A 16,672-nucleotide genomic window follows, 5' to 3' on the forward strand; every position below is an offset into this window, starting at 1 on the left:
TCAAACACCCTTTGTTTTTAGTAGGCGTATACTCTCTGCTGTGTTCTGACATTTATATTGCCACAGGGAGCCACTTTCCCCCGAGCCCTGATATATCTGATGTTTGTTTGCAGTTATTCAAAGACTACTTTCTTTGAATAACTTAGAATATTTTGTATTAAAATATATTCTACACTGGGGCTGAGTTGAAAATATTGATTTCCGAATTTTAATTGATTCTCAATTAGATACTAAAGCTATTAAAATGGGTTCCATTAATTAAAATAAAGCTGAAATAAAATATAAATGTAAGATGTTAAAGTTAAATTGAAATAATAAAATCAATTGTATATAAATAATACTAAAATAACACTGTTTTGGTAAACCAAACAATAATTATTTTATAAGTTAGGTTTCATTCACACTTTTGATTGCTTGGTCCAAACCAGATTTCCATTGCTCCACCTTGCTTTGGTCTCTGTTTACGCTATATTATTTGTGTCCGAACCAAGCTACTCTTGCGTCATCAAGCTGCAGCCGCGTACCCATGTTGCTTAGTAGCGGCTATGAAGGCGACGGCGCCAAAATGGATAGAGTTGCTTGCATCACTGTCTGCCGCGAATGTACTGCAAATGTTCTAAAGAGCTCGGAAGACCATTTCTGCTTAAGGCGAGCATATATGAGATATACATTCTCTCTACTTGTGTGTCAGTCACGCTTGTCAGAAAAGTGACTGATAACACATGCAAACACAGTTTTATCGAACCATACATCATTTCTGTGATTAAGTACGATAGCGTTCATATTATCAGCAAACCATACCAGAGTTCACCTGAACCGTACCCCAGACCACGCTTTTTAGGCACACTCCGGTGCGGTTTGCAGGTGCGCACTCGAGTTTGGAAAACAGCGTTTGCATCATCCAAAACGAACCAAACTCTGACTTCAATTGAACTCGGTTGCACACCAATAGTGCTAGCGTGAAAGCACTTTTGGTGGATTCTGATTAATTTAGACATCTTATTTAGATTTTTAAATGGATATTTAGAAGTGCAGGAAGTAAAATTCAAGCATGTGGTTAAGTGATTAAAACAGTTAATCAAAATGAAATTACATTTTTTAAGATGAATGCATAATGAATTCTCATATTATGCACTTTTAATTTTTAGTATAGTCAACCTAAAGCAATTATATTCATGTAAAGTTAACATTTTATAACCTTCTAGTTGGATGAAACCTGTGTCTGAAATCGCCACTATTTGAGGGAACAGCCATTTGTAGTGGTGTCCGAAACCATAGTGGACGTTATCGAGTGCACTCATTCAATTCCACAATGCACCACAATAACAAGTGTACAACCCATGTACGTTCAACGGCTAGAGAATACCCATAATGCACTGTGACGTTCGTGCCAAAAGAATTCCCGTGCCTCACCAGAAGATGACGCTGACAGCTGAATCATCCATCCATCCATTTTCCAAAAACGCTGGTTTAATGTGGGTACAGCGTAATATCATACAGTTATAAATTCCTTTTTAATTGATTGTTAAACTGTTTAATTAAGGCTTAAACATGCTAGTTTCCATGATAGAGTTCAAGTTAAATCTTTTCATTTCTACTGGAGCAGCCACAATCTATGCAAAAGCGAATAGCCATACCACACACTCAGTGTCCGAATTCACTCGTTTCACCCCTTCAAGTGGACTATATTAGTGGAGTAATGCAGGGAATAGTGAAATAGTCAATTTCGAACACGGGCCTTGTGTCCACGTGCATCCAAAGGTGGTCTAGTAGTCAGAGTTTCTCCAAATCTGGGACACAGAATAAATACATACGCAGGGAGTTGACTCCTGAGGGATCTCGGTAGGAGCTGGGCAGGTCATGGATGTGGTGTTCAGAGTTGTTCAGTGCTGCAGCTGCTTTCTCAGGGACTCTAGCATTTCTCGTCGAAATCTCGCGCTCTGTACTATAAGCCTCCATCACAGAGGTAAGCTGTGACTTTAAATCAGAGCTCTGCAGTGTCACACATTTGATGCCCTGTGAGTGTTTGGCTTCTAAGCTCCTGCGTCAGGATGTTGAAATTCTGGGACGTGGTTGAGCAATGGCTGAGTCAGAAAGGCTGGCGTGCATGGTTTTTGGGAAGGCTGACATTGGACAGTATGAGGCTGAGGACTTAGGAGACAAATAGTGCTGTTTGTTTCAGCCTGTTCTCTCAGTTACATGCAGATTTTATGTAAGGAATTATAGCATTTGTTCACCCAAAGTAAACTATACCTTTCAGACTGGTATGATAATGATTTAAAGTGTGGGTTTTAGATCATCACTACTGGCAAAATCGTATTTTTCGAAAATGACAATCGGGATGTCCATTGCCCTCTCTACTATGCTTTATACTGTAAGCTCAACTACATTCATATGTGGTTTGAAATCCTGTTCAAATCGCATTTCTGGAAATCCGTTTCAATCTGAGTGCTCTGATCGGATTTAGTGTAGTTTATGTGACTTTCTCACGATACGTAAAACGTAAACATCAGACATTGTTATAGGAAACATGCTGAACATCGCTGCAGAAACAAGGTTGTGTTGTTGCAAAAATACTGGACACGCAGAAAATGACAATATTATGGAGACATGCTTTGAAACCGGCGGAGACGACAGCACATAATAAAGCCACACATACCAGTCTCCTATAAATTTCTGCCGCTGCCTCAAAAGACACACTAGTCCAGCACGGCGGCTATACATTGTCATGTAAATAAGACAACATCTGTATTGCAAATACCTCCATGTTGTGGCGTATACCTACCAATGCAATGTCAGTGCCATAGAAACCAATGCAGATATTCCGGAAAACCAAAGAACGCCACGGAACACACAAATCGGATCTGAACAGTTGCGATACACAAAGTGGACAGTCAATTATTTTAGGTGAGATTCCAATCGGATTGAGAAATAATCAGATTTGGACTGACAGTGTGATCATCATAGCCTCAGTTATATTCTGTTTAATTGTCTTGTGTTGAAGTTTCATCCTAGTGTTTCTCTGTATCGCTCCTGGTGTTTATTAAATGTAATTTCATCCTTCTTCTGTGTCAAGCATTTTGTGGATTATTAAGCCACACCAGCGCGTGACAGTTATATTATTTACATTTTAGCAACAGTGACTGTCAATTTTACCACTAAGTACCTATTTAAACAAATAGTTCCAGCATTATGCAAGTAACATTTTGAAATGAGATGATGCTGCAAGAATGAATCTGATCAGAGATCCTAAACAAATGAAGACCAGGCATCATTAAAGATGAACTCTTGAGAGTGACTGCAGAGTTTAAATAAATCAAAATAAATTGCTTTTAAACTTGTCCAAATGTTAAAACCAAATTATAGCATCTAAGATGTGTAAGATTCTTTGCAGAACTTCTACATTTAGAGTAACCTTCTTTTATAAGTGTGCAGGCCTGTATTGTGTGCAATTTTTGCTGTTTTGGATTACTATGGCCTATGCACCTAGCTGTCACAATCTCACTCAGTTACTCTGTTACACTCTCTTTGCACTTTTCCCCTGTTGAGTTTGTTGTCATGGTTGTTAATTTGATTTTGTCATTCAGTTCAGGTGTGTCATCAATTATCCTTATTTGCATGTATACTTAAGTTCTACTGTTTCCGTTCAGTGCTGTCAGGTCTTGTTTATGTTAGATGTGTTGTATGCTGTTCTCTTTGTGTGGATTATTGCCTATGGATTTATTAAATACTGCCTGTTGCATTCATCATCGTGTTTTTGTGACAGAACACAATCTGTGACAGAAGACCCAACCTAGATGTGATTACGCCACGCGTTACATGGAGAGTGCTTTTTTTGTGTGTGTCCCTCAGAAAGGGATTATACCACTATTTTATACAGAGACTTATGTTTTGTACGAGTATTTTTATTTTTGAGTAATTTTGACATTCAACCAGATCTAAATGAGCCAAAAAAAGTAAAAGATAATTTTATTATTATATTAAAAACAGTTAGACTGCTGAGTGTGCTGTTAATAGTAAAATACGGTTTCTTATTTGTAGAAAGATTATCCTTTTGCACATTGGGGTAAGTACATGCAGCTGCTATTGCCTAAACTGTAATTCAGTGCCTCATTACAGGTGACAGATTTTACAGACACTACTCTCAGCACTCAGCGTTGCATTTTTATTCATTTATACAGTTCTCCATCATGATCTGCTGTATTATTTAACACATTCATCTCACTTTGATACAAATTGTACCTCTTTCATCCAGGAGTGGCGGTCTCTCAAGGTAGCGTTTGGGGTTAATTTTGGCTAGCGCTTCTGTAGTCTTTTTCTGTCACAGCTGTAAACAAATATGCCAAAAATTCAAATCCTTTTCAGTGATGCTTGTGTGAAACTCTGTCTCATCTAGTCCAGTTCACAGTGAGGCTGTATGTCACAGAGGCAACAAGGAGAGTGGTCGCCTTGTTAACATTAAGGGTTTAAGATTTGTGACATATGTTTGTGTGTTTCTGTGTGTAATGGTGCTGCTGATGTGTGTGCGAGTTTATGTTCGTCGTAGAAGTGTGACAAACACTAGGGATGCACACTCCTGCGGCTGTGTTGTGGGCCTGTAGGGACGTGCATGTGTGAAATGCCACTTTGAATCACATTCTAATCTAATAACGCCAGCACATTCAGTCACTGGGACGCCTGAGACAGATACAGAGAGAGAGGGAGACAAAGGAGAGACATGAGCAGTGTTGTTGTGTTTGTGTGTATACTGCACAACATAGGACTGGTGTGTCCTCATGTCCTTTGGGTCTGTGTACTTAGTCTCAGAGGTTATGCTCATGGGTTTGCAAGAATATCTATCTAAAGTTGTTTGTCAGGATTTTTTGTGTCAGTGTAAATGGTTCAGAGCACAAAGCATCCTCACCTGCAGTGCATCATTTGGTACAGCGGTTCTCAACTGGTGGGTCACAAGTACAGCAGCACGATTAATCATTAGAATATTGTGATCTCGATTCAAACACCCACTGCTGTCTTTAGCGTCCATGTTACCGCGCCCGTGCGCTCTGAGCAGGGCGAGTAGGACTGGAGAGGTTACATTGGTGCCGTGACCCAGATGGGAGTGAGGTTTAGGGTGGGTGAATGTAACGGAGGGAAGCTAGCACTAGCTGTGCAGGTAAACCTCACTCCCCTGATCACAGGAGGCGTGCTGGCGACTGACGTCCTTGTTAACGCGCCCGCCTCCCATGTCGGTGACCCCAGTTCGAGTCCCACTTAGAGTGGGGCAAGTAGGACCGGAGGGGTTACACTTGCATAACTCATTGTGCTTTTTGTACTTGGCCCTGATAATTGCTGCTTGCAGCTATATTTTAAATTGTTAATGTCTTACAGCTATGATGTCATTTCTACCACACCAAACAAAACAGCTTGTAAACAACATGTCACATAATGTCACATTTACTTTAGGAAAGCCATTCAATGTCCATAGCTGGTTAATTAGCTAGAAAATTCATTTTAGAAGGAAGCATATTGCTAAATGTATGTGCAATTCATTATATTTTGACCTGTTAGTGATGTAATGCATGCTTTTTATGACAGCCACTGTTTAATGTTTTAGTTCAACACATTAGAGTGGAAACATAATTATATCATTTGAAAGTTGATATAAAAACTACTTAATGTGTTATTTAAATGAGAGAGATATCTAAAAAATAAATAATTCAATTTAATCTTTTAGGCTCTGTTGTTCATTTTTCCCTGTATAGTTTACAGCTTATAGTTGAGGGAGATTGTCTTTCCTTAAGAAAAATTATACATGTACCTAAATTATTTCCAAAAGAATCTATATATCAATACCCAGCCTTAGTATATCCGCTGTTGGACATTTTTAGATAATTCACACTTGTGTGTATTAACAGTTTTCTTAAAGTTTACAGACTAAAAGTGTCTGCAGTTGAAGAAACACGTGGGTATAAAATCAGTATATAGCTTGAATATTTGATTTGCAAATGCTATACTTGATATTATAAATCTGTTGCATCACCTCTTCTTTTTAAGTGTCATATATCAGCATAAGGCCTACTTGAGTTATTTTGTGTAAGTAGCACATATTTATTTCTCCTCCCATAGCTAGACTTTGAGCTTTTGGGTTCTGCTCCATGAACATTAATTAAATGTATATGTTAAATTTCATGACTATTATATTTTTTTATAGCAATTGCCTTTTCCTAATAAGCATCACATAATTTCAAAATACATTATCAAACATTCCTGAAGTATGAGATATACAGGGTAGAACACAAGTGTATAAATCTCAGTCTGCTCTTGGAGATGTGGTAAGTGTAGTGAAGTGTGTGGCGTGTGGTAAGTGTAGTGAAGTGTGTGGCAACCCCCCCCCCCCCCCAAAAAAAAAACAAAAAACATTACATGGTTGTTGACAGGGTAGAGGTCGAATCGGGAGTAAACTCTATTCAATAGAGGCTTGAGAAAAGTGACACTATATAGGGAGACACAAGTGAGTTGCAACTCTCCGAACAGTTCTTGACAGCTCCTGCTTTCTGTTATTGCAGTACTTACAGTTCAGAATTTGGGATGTTTCATTTTAAAGGTAAAAAAGAGGCACTTACACTTTTATGTAGTCTTAGGGTTTCTTTGATGTTTTTATTTTTGTTTTTTTTACAATATGACTTTCAGTGTCTTTGCTTGCAGAACATTCAGCCTTCCACAAGTCAGATGGATAAAGCTTGTCATCCTTCTCCCCAAATAGACATATTTTTTTCTCCCCAGAACCACTCTTTGTAATTTGTTCAGTTATTTAATAGAAAGCAGCCCTATACTGCACTACAAAAGCAAAACACTGTAACTATGCCAGCACTGGAAATGAGAAAGTTTGACTTGATTGATATTGTGATTATAATTTTCACATTCCATTTTCTCAAAATCTGAGCACAGCTAAGCCTGTCTCAGAACTGATCATAAGAGACCCAATTTTGGTCATAATTCAATTTTGACATTACAAGTGCAATTTGCACTAATACACTAATACAGTAATACCTACCTTTTGTACACTAATAACTATCCTTAGTTAGATAACTTAGTTATTTCTAACATAACCTCTGCAAGAGGCTTCAGATTGCTGCTCTCTTCCCGTAGAGGTGTTGCTACAGCCGATAGTAATTTCAAAGAACATGGCATCATCAGAATTTCTGCAGAATATGGCAACGTTAATGTCAAAGAGACACATATTAAATTGATTTTGGCTATCAAATTTGATCTCTTCCTGTGTATTCTAGCCTGAAAGGTTATTATGCAGTGTTTGGCATTATAAAGCAGTCTGTCAAACAACCTGACAGTCTGTTAAAACAAAAAGAAGACATTTAAGATTCATTTTAATAGTTCAAGCTAAACCAAAAAATGCTTGAGCTAATTTAGTTTAATCTCTGTTCTTTTAAAACGATTAAAGTATTGTTTCTGCTTCTGATGTGTCAGCCATTAAGTTGTCCAGCTTGGATAGTTTCTAGTTTGTAATCACATAATACAATGTAACTCATTTCTGTTTGAAAGTGCAGCTGTTCTTTCTTTGATTTTCACTGCTTTTGTAATTGGTCTAATTCCTACATTTTTCAATTTCAACAACAACAATAAGGCCTCACTACAAAGTCAATACTGTATATGCACAGCAACACAGAGGCCTAGTATTGAATGCATACAACGTAATAAATGGGATAGAGGGTAATTTTAAAGAAGCTCAAAGTATAATACATTTTATTCAATAGCCTGAACCCAGGGTCAAGTTTTTTTTTTTTTAAACATGTTCCATTTTAACAATGTAACAAAAGCCTACTGTGAAATGCATATTGCATTATGAATAGTAATTTGGGCCTTTAAGTTTGACCCTAAATATAATACACTTCATTCATTTAAAAGTATGGACCAGAGGTTAAGACTTCCAACATGTTCCTTTATTTATTTATTTATTTATTTATTTAAATAAATCAAACCCCCTTTTGATCCTGTATGACTTACTTTCTTCTGTGGAACACAATGCTTCAAAATATGTTCTGTCGGAAAGCCTGGACAATGGTTGTGTCATGTGAATGACTACAGGATTTTTATTTTATTTTGTGTGAACTATCACTTTAATAAATGTCAATGTTTAATTTTAAGTATATTAAAGGGATAGTTCACCCAAAAAATACAATTCTGTCATCATTTACTAATTACTCACCTTTAAGTATATGAATTTCTTTTTTTCTGCTGAACACAAAAGAAGATATTTTGACGAATATGGGTAACTAAACAGTTAATGGGCCCCATTGACTTCCATAGTATGGAGAGAAAAAAATACTATGTAAGTCAATGGGGTTGGTTACCGATATTCTTTAAAATATCTTCTTTTGCGCTCAGCAGAAGAAAGAAATTCATACAGGTTTGGAACAACATAAGGGTGAGTAAATGATGACAGAATTGTCATTTTTGGGGTGAACTATCTTTAATAACTACCCTTTATTATAATTATGAAATGTAATATGGTTTACTTTTTGTATGATGAACAAATTTGGTCACCACTGTGTCTAAGAACCACCGATTTAGCCATTTAGAATTTAGTCTAATGGAGCCACACTTTTGATATTGGCACGTTGAATTATTGACTAAGTCTAGTTCACTTTGACTGACACTAGAGCGACTACATTTGTTTTGTGCCATGGGGTGGGTGTTTCTGAAATAGTCAATGCTGCAATAATTAGAAACTCATTCAAATAACTGAACTGTACAGAAAACAACAATAAATTACCGGCAAGTGTGCGTGTAGACTTCGTAATTAGACATTTTCTGTCTAAAAGTGCACATAACTCCACAGACAGTAAATAATGCATGAATATTCAGTTCTGCCTGTGTATGTACAGTTTACTTGCAACTTAGTGCTTAAAACAAAACCTTTAGTGCTTTTCAGACATTTGATAACACTAACCTGGCAAACTTTGGCAAATTTAGCAACTTGGCATTTGGCACATGTGAATTTGTTTCCAGGTGGACTGGTGAAGAATGTGCATAATTTCTCAGTGATGGCCTGTACCACATACATTAATTTACACCATGTACATACAAACGTTTGTACTGTCTATACGGCATTAACAGCAGGTAGGCATAACCACAAAAGCATATTCTGAAGTCTTCTCAGAGGTATGGTGCACGCTGAGAGTGTCAGTGTTGATTTCACGGGTCCATTAAGCTGTGTCTGTTCTGTTGGAGATGTCAGGGTACTCAGTATGCAGACTCATCCTGCTCTCCTCTTTCATACATCTTTGCTTTCTAGCTGTGCAGAATGGCTTCTGAGTCAAGGGATGATTTTTTTGCTTCATCTTTGAATTCATGAGAATAATCAGTTACTGCTTTTCAAGAATAATACTTGTTTCCCTGTTGTTTTTAGTGATTATCAAAGCTACTTGTTTTCAAAATGACATTCTCAGTGGGTTGCCTGAACAGCTACCCAACTTGTCAGTTTGTTAAAACCCTTATAAAATTAGACATGTGTTCATGAACCTTCCCTAGTTTGGTATGTGTGGAATTTCCCAAATCTTTTTGTTTACATCTGGTACTAATTCCAGTGAAAGTTGGCATGCTACTATCATGCTTGTTTGTTTGTGTTGACCGCTGCCAATGATTATTCAAAGATGGCGTGTTCGGGCTGATCACGAACCAACAGGCCTGCTTTCAAAAGAATGCAAATTTCGCTTGACGTCTTGTGGGAACCACACATTTAATAGACATTTATTTATCAAATGCCCTGTTTGCATGAGGCTTTAAGTCATGAGAATATCAATGACAAGATCTAGTCATATGATGCAAGCATATAGCCCGTGAAGCAACATTGAGCCGTATCTGTGTAACCGGTCCCACTCGACCTGCTCCGAGCGGGATTCTAACCGGGGTATCTGGCGTGGGAGGCGGGCGCGCTAACAAGCACGCTAAAGACACTGCCTCTAGCGTCAGTCGCTAGAGCGCCTCTCGAGATCAGGAGGGTGAGGTTTACACACAGCTCTTAGTGGCCTACATCCTTTACATCTGCACTAAAACACATTCCATCTATGATAAAAAGATAATTACATCTCTTTGAACATTGAATAAATGGCTTCTTTAATGCACACGGAATGGCACTGATATTAAATCACATTGCTCAGAGTATTACAGCGGCTTTAGTTGATGATCACAAAAGAACAATTTACCAGCTCCGCAGAGAAATAACGGAACCGATGCAATGCACACAGAAACATTTACAAAAGGGAACAATGGTCATTAGATTGCGAAACTGTCTTCCTGTTTATGAAATGATTCTCAGAGCATCTCATGAATAAAATTCTTTCTTGTTGCAGCTTTTTGAAAGATCGAGTTATAGCCTTTCCCCTTCCAGATATAAGGTTAATTTATCTAAACATAACAGCACACATCTATACTTTTTGTATTGTGTCATTTAATTTTCTTTATGAATGTTATACAAACATCAACAAAAACATCACTAAGTATAATTAGATTACATTCCATACAGTTTGCACTTACACACACGATCCTTTTCAAGACCTACATATTGTCATGCATGCATGGCGCAGAAGTGCCAGGACAGTGCAGGACATTTGCATTTCAAACATTTTGCATCTGAGTCACAATTAATTTTGCATTTAATTGGCATTGCTGGGACCTCTCTGTTAAACTGTGTAACATAGCACTATTTTCATCCTTTCTTTTTGATTGAAATCAGTAAAAAGAAGGCAGTAAGGTCATCTTTAGGGAGTAAACCCAGAAACCAAAAGGAGTTGTACATGCAGCAGCCCATCAAAGCTTTAGAGGACGCAGCCTTACAAATCCAATTGCTTTCTTTCGCATGGTGCAATTTCTCTCCCAAGCAAGATCTAATGAATTTTCAATAGATGAGTTGTTTGGCACAGTAGGATAATAAAAGTGATACTGTAAAAGGGCTCAATGTCATACAGTGTAAGATTTAGAGGAGCATCGGATGTGTCAGAGAGAGTGTCAGAGCTAAATCAAAGAGAATTCAACAAGAGGGTATGACCAACTGAGTCAACAGCATCTAAATGAAAATCAGTGTTGAGAGAAGACGAGGGATGGAAAGGGAGGGGACAGAGGGAGGGATGGAAGAGACAAATAGACTTTCCCCAACTTGGAAAGTGATAGAGCTGCCTTTCAGTGCAAGAGGGATTTATGGCCCAATGAACGAGTTCTCTAGGGAGGATCCATCCTCAGATCTATCTATCTATCTATCTATCTATCTATCTATCTATCTATCTATCTATCTATCTATCTATCTATCTATCTATCTATCTATCTATCTATCTATCTATCTATCTATCTATCTATCTATCTATCTATCTATCTATCTATCTATCTATCTATCTATCTATCTATCTATCTATCTATCTATCTATCTATCTATCTATCTATCTATCGCTCTGTATTTTTGTCATTCTGTCTTTCCATCTATCATTCTTTCCGCCTTTCCATCTAGCTTTCTTTCCATCTACCTTTCTTTCAGTCTTTCCATCTTTCCGTCTTTTCTATCGTTCTGTATTTTTGTCATTCTCTCTTTACTTCTATCGTTCTGTATATTTGTCATTCTGTCTTTTCATCAATTGTTCTTTCTGTCATTCCATCGATCATTTTTTTTCTTTCTATCCCTCTATCGTTCGTTCTGTCTTTCCATTGATCGTTTTTTCTGTCTTTCCTTCTATCGTTCTGTATTTTTGTCATTCTGTCTTTCTATCTTCCTTTCAGTCTTTCCATCTCTCGTTTTTTCCATCTTTTCTTCTATCATTCTGTATTTTTGTCATTCTGTCTTTACTTCTATCATGTATTTTTTTCATTCTGTCTTTCCATCGATTGCTCTTTCTGACTATCATTCTTTTTTATCTTTCCATCCATCGTTCTGTCTTTGCCTTCTATCGTTCTATATTTTTGTCATTCTATCTTTCCATCTGTCGTTCTTTCTCTTTCCATTTATTGTTCTTTCCGTCTTTCCATCTATCGTTCTGTATTTGTCATTCTGTCTTTCCTTATTTCTATCTATCCATTGTTGAGGTGTTCTTTCTATTTGTAATTCTTTCAGTCTATCCATTGTTCTGTCGTTCTTTTTGTCTATCGTCCTTTTTGTCTATCATTCTTTCTATGTATGTTATTTATTCTATTCTTTCTCTGTCTCTCTGTTTATCGTTCTGTTGTTGTGTTCTGTCATTCTTTCTGTCTTTCTAACATCCTACTCTATTTATAATTTTTTTTCTTTCTTTTTTTAAGGATCAGTCTGTGTGATTAATGATGATTATATCTCAGATGAAAATGCCTGACCCCTGCTGGTTGTAAACGATCTGTGCTTGTTATAACCCTACAGCAGATTGTGTCCCCTCATCCATAATGTCTTCCCTGGACATCTTTGCTTCACGCTGCTCTCGCCAACACCAGCTGGGCCTCTTAGACTCTCCATAGACCACAACTTGAGAGAACCCATGTCTGTTTCTGTTCTGTACATCTGATTGTGTACACAATTTGGTGTGTGTTTATTCTGGCTTGTGAGACACTCAGCGGGAATAGCCAGGCTTTTCAAGTCTAAGGTCTTGTTTCTAACCTGCACGGAGTGCTTTCTCTTGCTCTCTCTCTCTCTCTCTCTCTCTCCCTTGCTCTGATGCTGAAAGAGGAAAGCCCTTGTTCAAAAGGGCTACTTTTCCTATCTCTCTTTCTTAATTCAGGAGAGAGGTAATCCTTTGTGACAGGCATCTATTACAGCTGCCGTGACAATCTGTCACTCACAGCCGCCATGGTAACTGCACTCTCTGAAGATGCATTAGAGAGGGACTCCCCACCCGAGCGGGCTCATTGTGACATCATTAACTAAGAGGGCTCTTTGATTAAGAGGTTTCCAAGCAAAAGGGACAGCGTGAACTTGTGGAGAGATAGACTCATCATTTTATATTGCAATGATTTCAAGGAAATCATTAAATATTGCAATCTCACACAAAATGTATGTACCTGTATTTAAAATTGCACATAGCACCTGTCAGTCATTATTGTAACTCCCCATATAAATGTTACTTATAACAAACTACATTTTAAAACAATTTTTGAATTAAACTACAGTAGGTCCAAAATGCTGTAGTTAGAGTGCTGACAAGATCAAGAAGTAGAGCATTACACCTGTTATAGCTGATTGGTGCCTTGTTGGCACTGAATGACTCGACACCTTCATACATTTCTGATTGTCTATTAGGATTTGTTCATAGTTTGCAGCTTGAGTCGATGGCAAAAATATCACATCACAATATTTTTTCTCAGGCTGGATCACGATTCACGATCTTATCTCGATTCTTTTTCATTTTTGTTTTTAAGACTATTTTACAATTCACTGAGCAGCACAGCCAAACTAATTTCCCTAATTAAAAATTTTTGCCTTACAAGGTAACAAAAGAAAAACGAATAACAGACCATTTAGGCCAAAGTAGTGGTGGGTGATACGACCAGAATCTTATTGTCTCTTATTTTAAAAAAAAATAAGAACAAAGATGCAAATCATAAATAATAGGTCAAATATAATATAAGAAACAAATGAAATACACAGTGCATTAATATTTTCTGCTACAGTATTTACTGTAACAGTAGCATTCAAGTTTTTCACAGCAGCAGGTTTTTTAGGCTGCAGTCACTTTAAAGGGTAAGTTCGGTATTTTACACTTAAAGCCCTGTTTACAGATCGTTTCTGATGAAATAGAACGGTTAAGATTAAAATTTGGACACATGCTGCTGTCCCGAGAATTTTAGGTTTCTTTCGCTTTCCTCAAAACCTCTAGAATGGGTGTATATGGTGCACTGGAACAATACTTCATAAAACGCATTAAACTTTCGTTTACAAAGACCTGAAACTCACCGAGTGGTCAGGGATGTTCACTGATATGCTCACAAAAAAATCGCTGCAAAAGATGCTTTCCAACAGGTGTTCTTTGTAAACGAAAGTTTAATGCGTTTTATGAAGTATTGTTCCAGTGCACCTATACACCCATTCTAGAGGTTTTGGGGAAAGTGAAATAAACCTAAAATTCTCGGGACAGCAGCATGTGTCCAAATTTTAATCTTAACCGTTCTATTTCATCAGAAACGATCTGTAAACAGGGCTTTAAGTGTAAAATACCGAACTTGTCCTTTAAAGGGGCCCTATTATGCAAAATTCACTTTAACATGGTGTTTGAACATAAATATGTGTCAGCAACCACCCTATAGGCTAATGGTAAAAATCCACCAGGCTCCGCCCTCTTCTGGAAAGCAGGGTGGGGAGCAGCAGCTCATTTGCATTTAAAGATAAATGCACGAAAACAGCATGTTTTTCCTTCCACTCAAAAATGGCCATTTACAACACGGTATCATAAATGATCTGTGGGGTATTTTGAGCTGAACCTTCACAGACACATTCTGGGGACACCTGAGACTTGTAAAAAGAGGCATAATAGGTCCCCTTTTGGACCGAATACACGTATCTAATACTGACTCGAACTGTTTACATTCACTTAAGACATAAACTACTGTGTTTATGTAAATCTTGTTTGTATTTGACAGTTTAAGCGCAGTAAGACACAAAAGAGAATTTAGTTCAGTACTCTACTCACACTGTGAGACAGGCTTTTAGAGTGCATGCACTTTGGGTGAACGCTCCGAAAAGCTTATGTCAGAACAGTGAGTGAATAAAAAGCTTAACTAGCAAGGTGATGTGAATGTACATGATGTAATTGTACATGATGTTGGGACGGGGTGCCAGAACTGCAACTGATAAAATGTGCTGTGTAGCATGATTTAAAAATTGTGATATTACACACCCCTAGTTTGAGGTCTTCTAATGCAGATTTTAAATTTTTTTTGGCACACTGTAATGTAAACCTACTGTTGTGAGATCATGTAAAGCTGCTTTGGAATGTACAAAAATCAGGTTTTACAGCTTTTAGCACTCACATTTTTAAGTTAGCTTTTCATTAGTTGTTAAGTCTCTTTAGTCATAGTAATTAGTAATACTTTTTTTTCTGTATCTATATAATTCCTTTTTTTAACTTTTGCTTTTTTTTTTTGTTACACTGATGTCATGTTTTGTTATTCCAATTTTTATGTTTTTATATTTTGAAGCATTTTGAGATGCATATTATGTATGAAAGGTGCTATACAGATAATTGTTTTTATTAGTAGGATAATTTTATCATTTCCAAGCCTGGGCATTTTAAACCTTGTGCATTATTTTGTATTTACAAATTGTAAAGCATTTACAAAGCTTTTCTCACCAGTGTGTTACAGAAAATGCATTCTGTTTTCTCGTGTGTATGGAATGTGCGGGTATGTGTGAATGTGGGTGGATCTCAGTCCAGTCTCAAGTGTAATGGCAACAAAGACTCTTCCCTTTGAACAGACGGAATGTCTTCCAATCTCCTAAATGCAATTATACTATTCTGGCAAGGCTCGTAATAAACGATGGATCCAGTTCAATTCAAGGTCAACTGCACCCAAAGATTAAGAAATGACCAGTAAGAAAGTGATTACTCAATTACACAGACTAATAAGACATTAACCCAACAAAGGATTGCCTTCCTTTAATGACTCTCTCTTTCATTTTATTTTGCCAATGGGTTTAATAATTCTCTCATAAGATCCATTTGCTATTTAAATCCATGCGGTAACTCACAAATAAATGTTTAGATGTATACTGACAGTCCTGTCATTTACAATGTCTATTCCACTGGTATGGGTTTCATTTGCTCTGCAGAAGAAAAGAGATCCAATTCATTGGGAATATTGTGCTCAAGATGTTACACAGTCCATGTCCCTTTTGCTGAGGCTCAAATTCATTCAGTATTATGCTGTGAACAATATTCCATCTCTAAAGTGATGCTGAGTGAAGAATTGCTGTGCTCTTTGAATGTGTTATTGACATGACATCCAGTGTTGAAGATGATGGCATGTCTTATATAATGTGTAAATATTTGCATCCTCCACACAAGGAATTGCACCACTGGTGGTATCTCTTGTTCACATCTGATGTACTTGCTTTTCTCATTCTCCCCCTGTCAATCACTCGTTTTTTTTCCCCTTGGTTCTCCAGTTGACAAACAAAGACATCCATGTGCCCTGTTTTCTTAGTTTCACACTATGTTCTCCCTCATCCTCTCCTACCTTATTAGAAGGAGGTCCTATGTGAGGTCACTGCACATTTAATTGTCCCTGCTTCTGCAGAGACACCCCCTCCGTCAATCAAGTGCTGTCAGAGCGTTAAACTGTCCAAATCTACCCCTGGCCACACTCGTGGTGGGTGTGCGTTCACAGTCTAGTGCCCCTCAGAGGAAAGGGTTCTTATAAAGGTTGTTATTGATTGTTTGCGGAGGGATATGCTTGAATGAGGGCTTTAACCTTCTTCTGTATTGTATGTTTGTGTGTGTTCAGTATTTTGCGATTATGAAATATCTTAGCGTGGCAAGATGTCTGAATTTATCTAGATTTCATGAGGTGTGTCTACAGTAAATCAGTCATGGTTTCTGTTCTTAGCTTCTCTAACTTAATACCAAGTAGCTTCATTGTCAATCTAGCTAACTGTCTTTGTTATTTGTGGTTCTCTACACTGTAGAGAAGGGAAGGTTGTTTCTTCAGTATTGCAGGTTAATTTGCAGAT

Source organism: Scardinius erythrophthalmus (genome assembly GCF_964197995.2).
Source record: "Scardinius erythrophthalmus genome assembly, chromosome: 18".
Lineage (NCBI taxonomy): Eukaryota > Metazoa > Chordata > Actinopteri > Cypriniformes > Leuciscidae > Scardinius > Scardinius erythrophthalmus.